General features: G+C 45.1%; 1 protein-coding gene across 5 annotated transcripts in view; it reads right to left on the reverse strand.

Annotated features, from left to right (window-relative positions):
* The window catches only part of DPF3 (double PHD fingers 3), a 224,303-nt gene extending 214,506 nt beyond the window's left edge, over positions 1–9,797 (reverse strand). For 4 of the 5 annotated variants that reach the window (XR_002770878.1, XR_002770877.1, XM_023507637.1 and 1 more), the window contains exon 1: positions 6,513–8,331. The gene's annotated coding sequence lies outside the window, so the exon portion shown is untranslated. Of the gene's footprint in view, positions 1–6,512; positions 8,332–9,023 lie in introns of those variants that run through there. The other variant, XM_023507636.1, reaches the window with a different exon arrangement.
* Between the last annotated feature and the right edge of the window lie 17 nt (positions 9,798–9,814).

Consider the following 9,814-nt stretch of genomic DNA (forward strand, 5'->3'; position numbering starts at 1 on the left):
TGCCCAGTAAGAATAAAATAGGCAAATAAATCACAGAGCATTTATATAACAGAGTACCATACAGCAATGAGAATGATCTACAACTACAGCCAACATGGGGATGAATCTCAGAAACCCAACATTCAGGGGGAAATCCAGATGCTCAAATGATACACTGGAAGATTCCGCTCCAGGTTAGAATCAGGGCAGTTGCCCTCAGTGGGCAACTTTGTGTTGTGCCCAAAGTCACACAGCTATTACATGACAGAACTAGATAGCCTGGCTACAGAGTCTGTACTTTTAACCATTCCACCATATTGTTTCCTAATAAACGGGACTGCTGTGGTAACTGGAGGGGGCACAGGGACTGCTGTTGTAACTGGAGGGGGCACAGGGACTGCTGTTGTAACTGGAGGGGGCACAGGGACTGCTGTGGTAACTGGAGGGGGCACAGCTAGGCTTCCGTTATATTGTTTCTTAACCTGGGCGCTGGTGACACAAGCATGTTCAACTTGTAAAACTTATTGAGTGAGTATATGTACACTTTCTGTATATATATTATAGTTCAGTGTTTTAAACTTTAAAAAATAAGTCCACAAACAGGAATAAACATGATTAAAGATAAAGTAATCAGATGGACAAGGCTCTTGGAGCCATATTTTATCTGACAGGTATCATTCCAGGGAGCTTTCCCCTGTCAATCCAAAGACTGATTACTTGAGCAGGGAAGAAGAGCATTTTGTGCAAAGACATGAAAGGAAACAGAGAAACTGGCACGTTCTGTGGAAGAGCAGTTTCCAGACTCTAGATGTGCAGCCTCTACCCCAGGCAATTAATCCAATATACTACCCATTACAGCTGGGCCTGGATTTGCTTCAAAAACATCTGGGATTTTGCTTTTGGCTTTTACTTCCCCTTTAAAAAAAAAAATTGCTTGGAATGAAAGGTGACAGCATATTTATCTTATATGAATACCAAATCTGTTTTCCCAAAAAGAAATTAGAGATCTGGTCAATGGCAACAAAATAGAAACCAGACATGGAAAAGATTCACTCTGGGGGTCTGGCACCACGGGCAAACTTAGGTTTCCATTCAGTTCAATAGTAACATTCATAAGAGCAACTAATACTTAGGTAGAGTTCACATATGCTAGGCGTTGCTCTAAGAGCCTACATATATTGATTTATTCAATCCTCATCCATGAGGTAGGGGTTGATATAATCCCCATTTTATAGATTGAGGCTGAGATCCAGAAAGGGTAATTTGCCCAAAGTCACACAGCTATTACAAGACATAACTAGACAGCCTGGCTACAGAGTCTGTACTTTTAACCATTCCACCATATTGTTTCCTAAAAAACGTTTATGAAGCCCCTGCTATGTACTAGGTACTTTGTTGGACAAGCAGCACACTGAGATAAATAAAGTGCTGGTCCATGAGTTGTAGAGTCATGGTCCAAGCAATGAGTGATGAGGGTCACAGAGGCATCCAGAAGGCTAATTTCAGAAGAAAAAGTTTTAAAAAGTCTCTAAATGCCTGGATATTAAGTTTTCAATGACTAAAATACAGTGTTCATTTCCTCATTGATAAATATTCTGCTCCACAGAGTAATTGTAAGACTAACACTCCTGACACCTCGCCCACTCCTAGGTCATAAAAGTCAACAAAGCTCTCCTCATTTTGATTGGGGAAATGTCCTATAAATATGTTTATTTTTCCTGAATTGCCCTATTGTGTAAAAAGGATTACTCACCACTGATTTAGCCAGTTTGAATATAGGAGCTCTCAGAGGGTGAGAGAGACCCAGGTACCCAGGTTGTTAAAAATAAAAAAATAGGTAGGCATGGTGGTGTGCACCTGTAGTCCCAGCTACTCAGGAGGATCATTGGAGCCCAGGAGTCTGAGGTTGCAGTGGGCTATGATAATGCCACTGCCTTCTAGCCTGTAAGAGCAAGAATCTGTCTCAAAAAAAAAAAAAAAAAAAAATACGAGGCAGGATTACATTTATGGCATATTGTAGAAATGCTTACACAACAAATTCACATTTTTCTCACATGCACACAAACTGTAATGTAAAATAATTACAATCACAAGAGAATCATAGGATATTTTTTAAATATTAATTCGGAATGCCCCGTGGATGGCATGGTCCAGGCAGACTACGCATTTGATGCTTTGTGATGAAAGCCTTGGATCACCGTCCATACAGTCTAGAGCAGAGATAATGTCAAAGTCTCACTTGACGCCTTCATGAATGGGAAATCCAAGTGAGTGGGAAACCCAAGCGAGATCAGTTCCCACCGTCACCCGGCCCCATTCCCAAGCCCTCCCTAAGAGAAGGACAATAAAAGGTTGAGCCCAGTGTTAAAGAAATAACAGCAAAGCCCCAGTTGGGAAATCATGATAGAGAAGAAATGAGGTACACAGAGATGGGAAAACCGTGGGTGAAAACCCTAGACCATGCCTGCCAGCACAGCCCACTGGCCACGTAGGACCTTCATGACATCTACAGGTCAAGTAGGGGAGGTCAGGTAAGGTCACGAGAAGCAGGAGCAACCAGCTGCCAATGAGTTAGTCCTACCCAGGCCCGCAGATGCTACATTCATGTCTTGGCCTCTCCATAGGCACAGGCGTGGCCCTGAATACCCGTGAATCTTCTAATATGTGCTACCTTCTCCCGGGTTCTATTTCCTATGAGTCAATTAGATGTTTTTAAAGAGTCAGAAATGGTGCCCATTGCAGCCCAGCTACTTTCCAGAGACCTGGGGGAAAGTTCCTCAGACCCCCAAAAAACAAGACAGGACAGAAAGCTGGTAGAAAACCATTTCCAGTGTTTCTTTCTTTTTCTGCTAAAATCTACACACCGTGTGCGTTACCAAGGAAAGTTAGGCAGGTTCTTGTTCTGAAAGCAAGAAAGGTTCTCTTTCCACATGACACCTGCAGAAGATGGAAAATGTGATACCCTCTGCACATCACGGGACACCTGGCTCCCTGTAAGAGGACACCCCAAGTCCTGCCAGCGTCCCCACCCCCACCCCCAGTGGAGGCAGCTTTCTGTTTTTCTTGTCTTACTGACGGGGCCCTAGAAACACCACTAGGACTTTCCCAAAAGTAAAGTTCTCCCCAGGCCCCGTGAGTCCTCACTACGTAGCACCCCTTTTTTAGCTCAGTAGCAGAGTTTTTAAATAATTTCTAGACGGCCTGGCACGGTGGCTTATACCTGTAATCCTAGCACTCTAGGAAGCTGAGGAGAGTGGACAGCCTCAGCTCAGGAGTTCAAGACCAGCCGGAGCGATAGTGAGATCCCTGTCTCTACAAATAGAAAAACTAGCGGGGTGTCATGGCAGGCACCTATAGTCCTAACTACTTGGGAGGCTGAGACAAGAGGATCACTTGAGCCCAAGAGTTTTAGGTTGCTGCGAGTGTGACGTTATAGCACTTGACACCAGTGGACTGAGACTGTTGTCTCAAACAATTTCAAGGCTGTGGGCAGTGGCTCACGCCTGTAATCCCAGCGCTTGGGAGGCCGAGGCAGGTGGATCACCTGAGCTCAGGAGTTCAAGACCAGCCTGAGCAAGAGTGAGACCCTGTCTCTAAAAAATTGCCGGGCCTTGCGGCAGGTGCTTGTAGTCCCAGCTGTTCAGGAGGCTGAAGCAAGAAAATCGCTTAAGCTCAAGAGTTTGAGGTTGCTGTTAGCTGTGATGCCACAGCACTCTACCCAGGGCGACAAAGTGAGACTCTGACTCAAAAAAAAAAAGTTTTTTAGAGCTCTTTATCCAGAAATACACCCAAGAAGAGGGCCTCTTACCTTTCCCACAAAAGTCCATAAACCGTGGACTGAATTCACTGATTACTACTCAGACTACAGAAAACTGAGCAGGACCTTGAAACATAGCCTCTAAATTCTTCCCTTAGCTCCAGCTCAAGCAAACACAAATTGATTCTGTTTTTGCAAAACACCAGTCCCTTCAGATGGCCTAGGTTATCTGCGTTAACATCTCTCAACACTAAGAGGAGCCAAGGTTCAACCCCACTGTTGCCTCCATGGAGACAAGGCCTGTGGGAAGCAATGAGGCTGAGGGAGGTGGTGACTCCATGAGTGATGCTCTAGATATCCTTGACTCGGTTGACTTTCTTGTCCTATCTTTGTCACTCCCCAAGAATAATAGTTCACATTTACTGGGCATCTACACTGGGCCAGATCTGTCCCAAGAGCTTCATGTGGATTAACTCATTTAATCTTCATTTCTACCCTGTGGGACAGACACCAGGGGTAAGTGACTGAGCTGAGATTTGAACCCAGAAGTCTGATTCCAAAGCCCAAGCTTCCATGAGGGCCACAACATATTCTTCTACTTAAGGATTTAGTGGGTGCTCTTGAGAGAAGCATTAACGTAACTACTATGAATGTTGAGGAACTCCTCTACCTCCCTGAAGCACCATCTGCTATGCCTCACTATTCATTCTCCTTTCTTCCTTTTTAAGATAACCCCTGCCCCTGGGTTTCACCTGAGCCACATGGCCATCCACTCTAAACTACATTTTCTAGCATTCCTTGCGGCTAGATGTGGCCATGTGACTCTAATGGAATGGAGTGGAGGCCCCGGGATAACAAACTGCTTGCCTTGGATTTTTTCTTTTTTTTTTTTCTCTTTGAGACAGTGTCTCACTCTGTTGGCCTGGGTAGACTGCCATAATGTCATAGCTCACAGCTCAAACTCTCAGAATTGAGTAATCCTCTTGCCTCAGCCTTCCCAGTAGCTAGGACTACAGGCATGTACCACCATGCCTGGCTAGTTTTTCTATTTTTAGTAGAGACAGGGTCTTATTCTTGCTCAGGCTTGTTTTGAACTAGTGAGCTCAAGGGATCCACCCTCCTCAGCCTCCCAAAGTGCAAGGATTACAGGTGAGGGCCACCACGCCCAGCTTGCCTTGGATTTTCTCACCTACTTCCCACATCCTGAAACACAGACTTCAGGATACAAAGGAGAAAAAAAAACCTGGGCCCATGAATGATTTCATGGACCTAAACTGCCAGCCTGGAGTGTTCACTCTAGGGTTTATTTAAGAGATAAATAAACCTCTGTTTTACTTAGCCATTCTATTTAGGGATCTCTTTGTGACAACAGCTCAGCCTATATGCTAGAATCAATGCCCAGAGCCCCACACCTTGTCTTAGTCTGCTCAACATCACCAAAGCCCTTTCTTAGTGCTTGGAACATAGTAGTTTCGCAGTTAATATTTCTTTAATCAATGATAATGCCATTATATAAAGCAGGTGGCACCAGGGCCAAACACACTGATTTACCCAAGCAGTGTAAATGACCCTTATCTGGAAGAGTACAATGTCTTCTGCTTTCCTGGAAAACAGGAGCTCAGGCCAGACAGTGTATGTTTAGGAATGTGTTTGCAATAGGGAGGCATAAATATTTACTGCGTCTGTTCTCAGTTCTCTGCTGGGACAATGGATTTTATACTTAACTGCAAGTTAGTTGAGGTTACCTTGTGTCTCAGCAATAATGAGTTTAATCTGAACACTTACTAAGTGTCAGGTTCTGTACTAAGCACTTCACATACATTATGGTATTCATCTTTATTTAATCCTCACAATAACCCTATAAAGTAGGAACTATTATTATCCCCAAGTGAGAAAACCAGGTCCCCTGAAAGAGATAAGTAACTTGCCCCAGCATGTGGCTTGTGACAAGTAACAAAGGTAAAATTCAAACCCAAGTTGTTTGAGCCAGATCTATTCTTTTTCTTTTATTTTTGAGATGTGGTCTGACTGTCACCTAGGCCAGCGTACAGTGGAACGATCACAGCCTACTGCAAACTCCAACTCCTGGAATCAAGTGATCCTCCTGGCTCAGCCTCCTGAATAACTAGGACTACAGATTCATGATACCATGTTGGCCAATTTTTACATTTTTTTTTTTTTTTTTTGGTACAGACAGAATCTCACTATGTTGTCCAGACTGGTGTGAAACAATCCTCCTGCCTTGGCCTCCCAGTATTCTGGGATTACAGATGTGAGCCACTATACTCAACCTTAAACTTATTATCTTTTTAAGCACTGTTCTATTCTGTCTGTCTCTGTGTGTGATAGGCTTATATTCCCAACAAATTTCAAGGGCTAGACCAAGCTTTGTGCTTATCTCAACAGATGCCTAGTGCACAGAGCTTCCACTGGTGGCTGTGCCTTCTCCTCTGTGTGTGGTTGGTGAAGGGTACACAAGCCTACCAGGCAACATGAAGGCAGAAGGTGAATAGCCTCAGCCCCAGAGTCCACAGCAATTCTCTCTTGCCCTCTTCTGTTCCCTGGGTCCCTTGCTTCCTCCCTGAACTCTGAATCCTTCCTGCCCACCCTCCTGCTGCCCACACTTTATCCCCAGCTGCCCTTTTCTCAGTTTGCCTTCCTGCCTTCCTCCATGCACAATTCCTGCCAGGCCCTGCAGCTCTTCCGGCGAGAGCCAGCAGGGTCCCAACCTGCCTGTCTGGTGTGGTGAGGGTGTGGTCCAAGTTTCATCTCTCACCTTCGCCCCAACTTCAACTTCATCCTTGCAGACATTCTCCATTCACAATCACTCCTTCTTCCTCATACCCTTAACTCAGCAAAACAGAGTCAGCAGCAGGAAGAAAGGGGTTTATCCCTGAGGTCACAAACCTAGGGCTAAAGGTCAAACATGGACCAATGGGTATGTTTTCTTTGGTCTGTATGATGCTTTGGAAAACTGACTTAGCTACATTTAAAGTCATTGGAGTTCATGTACAAATTCAGATTTCAAATCTCTATTGAAAAATCAGGAGCCCTGACAACACTGGGCTCACCTTCCACAGTGGCCAGTGGCTGGAGTTGAATGTGGACATCCCCCAGAATGGGTGGGGACTTCCCCGTTTACCACAGTGCTCTCTACTTCCTATTCTACTACTCCTATTCAGACACTCTACGGCTCATATACGTGCCCACCCAGCCCCTGTGGGCATGTGGGTCTGCACCTGCTGCCATGTCTCTGTTCAGCTAATGAGCAAATTGAGAAAGGGAGAAATCTGTCCTCCAGGTCTCCGAGTTGAGTTCATCAGCAGATCCATAGCTGGCTGTCATTAGACAATATCAAGTCCCTAGATGTCCCAGGCTCCAGGGGTTTAAATCCAGGTCCCTTGGCCTGCCTTTAGTCCAGTTACTATACTCATCGCATGGCTACTCCACCAAAGCCATGGGCATGCCAAAGAGAGACGCTCCACCTTTTTCAACACATAGGTTGCAAATAGCTCTTTTATTGCATGCCATGATGAGCTAATTCTCCTCTCCTCACCTAAGATTAACTCTTCTCAAATCTGCTGCTCAGATTATACACCCTGAACCTGCTGAAGGGGACCTTTTTATAAGGCTAATCCCCCCCGACCTGAATCCTGGTGATAAGTGTGTGCATCAACATGTGTGTTTACACATGCACTCACTCACACATGACCACACGTGTGCTTCTCGATTAACCTCTTTTTCCTCATTAACTTCCCAGACAGGTAAGAAGTCAACCTTTGCCCTGGTTAGTGAGCCAGAAACTGTCCATCCACTGCCCCATCTAAGGGGTCAGCAACTGTTGCTGGTGGTTGCCAGATCTTCAGATTTTTCAACAAGTCAGGAATGCAGTTTAGAAGAGGGGAACAAGGGTCTTTATTAAAATCTGTGCTGAGAGGCAAGGCCTCCCCCCCTCCCCAAGTGCTTGATCCTTGGACTTTCACAAGGATCAGGCGCTAAAGAACAACAGGAAACAAAGGCTCCTCTTTGAAGCCCACCCACTTCGTATGGTCAGCACCATATCCTCAATCCCTCATCATGCCCATCCCAGAGGAAGAGGACCCAGCAGACTGGGCTGGCTCTGCCCTCCAGTCCTGCTCTCGGCCATGACAAGCCAACAAGACTGCCTTTGACTAATTTTGATTTCTTTTTTTCAAACCTTGTCTGGTTTGTCCTCAAAACAAACCTCTTTTTTTTTTTCCTTTTTCTTATCCAACTTCTCTGTAGAGCCCTCAGGTTCTTAACCCAGAAGGCATTATCTGAATCTTTCCCATAAGTAGGTTGCAGTTTCTATTTCTTTGACTAAACAACTCTAACAAAGAATTCATTGAGATGAAAACGCTTATCATGAAGCAGGTAACATCCTTTTCCTTCCCAAACCACACACAATTAACATATAAATGGCCTGGCAATGGGGACTTCTCTGAGAGGTGGCAGATTATAACTACTCTCACTTCTACACATATAAAGCTTTAAAAACAAGAGACAGAAAAGAACAATTTCCAAACCAGAAAATGGCACAGATGGCCACAAACTAACTTCCCAAGGGAATGAGCATTTTTGATGCAAATACTCCTTCTCCATGTGGAAGAATGTGCAAGGTACAAAATGTCCACTTGAGGATCTGTCCCTCCCTATTGGGGTGATCACCCCTTGACCACAGTAATGAGCTGGCGACCGATATGCCCAGAAAGGCAGCCAATGGGAGGAACACTCGCCCCACGTCCCGACTGGACAGGGCGGCCACCAGCTGGAGCCACAGCGAGCTTTGAGGACAGCAGAGCAACTTGATAGGATTCTCTCTCTCTTCAAAGGCATAACACCAATTAATCCTCAAAAGACACTTTCAAGGAGAACATTATCCCTTTTGGAGAAGCGGAAGCTAAGAAGGCCACAGGTAGTTGAAGGGAGGACAGGAGAGCAGAAAGCAGAACTCGGGCCCCAGACCTGGCTCTCCAGAGAGAGTCGAGTTGCTGGAGAAGAAAGAACCTACAGAAGCCGGGCAAGGAGGAGGTGGCAGAGGAGCCGCTGATCTCAAGAGTGCCCCTCAAAACTCCCTACTGATCCATCCCACAGGAAGCTGCAACGTAAAACAAGGTCAGAGACCTGAGCAAAGCCCTGTGTGCACCCAGCCAGGAACCAGAGAAAGAGTTAAAGGGACTGGACTTGCCTGTGAAAACCTGTCACTAGCATAATGACCACTAAGTCTTCAGGAGGGGGAAAAATCTGCGATCCAGATCCAACTTACCACACTGAATCTGTTTTTGCTCCCCCACACCCCTTTTCCTGAAATGGGGAGTGGGCAGGGTTGTTGTGTGTAAACAGAGGCGATGTCCTGGCTGGCTGGTCTTTCCAGCTTTAGAGAACCAATCCAGAACTTCCTCCAGTTCATACTCTGGACCCACAGCCTGTCACCGTGACTAGCAATAAACGTCACACACATGTTGCACATTTATTCGACCTTTAATATTTTGCTCTGGGATTCCTGGAAAAATTGTATGTCACTGGTCAAACGTGATAAAAACAGCCCATGGCCTCTTCTTCATGCTCATGAGCAGGGTGACTGCCTAACATGCTAATTTCTATGCTGTTTTTAGCCTGCTCTGTGTTTAAAACTTAGAATACCTTTCTTTGCCACACATGACACACTGTTTGCATCACTAAACAGAGGCCATGCCATGTGCAGTACATAGGCTCATTGGAGATATCTAAGTGTTTGTAGAAAGGAGAAAATTGATAGAATAAACTCTTTAGGAAATGGGATTTCTATCAATTTACTACTCATCAAAGAAATAAGGAAAATTGCCCTACAACTGATTCTTTTGTCCATTGAGGCATTTTATTTTTAAATATGTGTTAGATTCCCTAGAAAAAGAATCTCAGGACTTTCCCTCCCATGTGTTTTCTTCTTGCTTCTTCGTGGTCCATGATGCCAGCTGAAGTTGTCAGTACAGTGAAACCAAACTGGCAGGATGGGAGCAGATTATTCTGCCATTTGTCTAGATCTTTTAGTTGTACATCAAATCTGTGTAGATCACT

This window comes from Otolemur garnettii, unplaced genomic scaffold (assembly GCF_000181295.1).
Source record: "Otolemur garnettii isolate 467f Iridium unplaced genomic scaffold, OtoGar3 scaffold00196, whole genome shotgun sequence".
NCBI classification, from domain to species: Eukaryota; Metazoa; Chordata; class Mammalia; order Primates; family Galagidae; genus Otolemur; species Otolemur garnettii.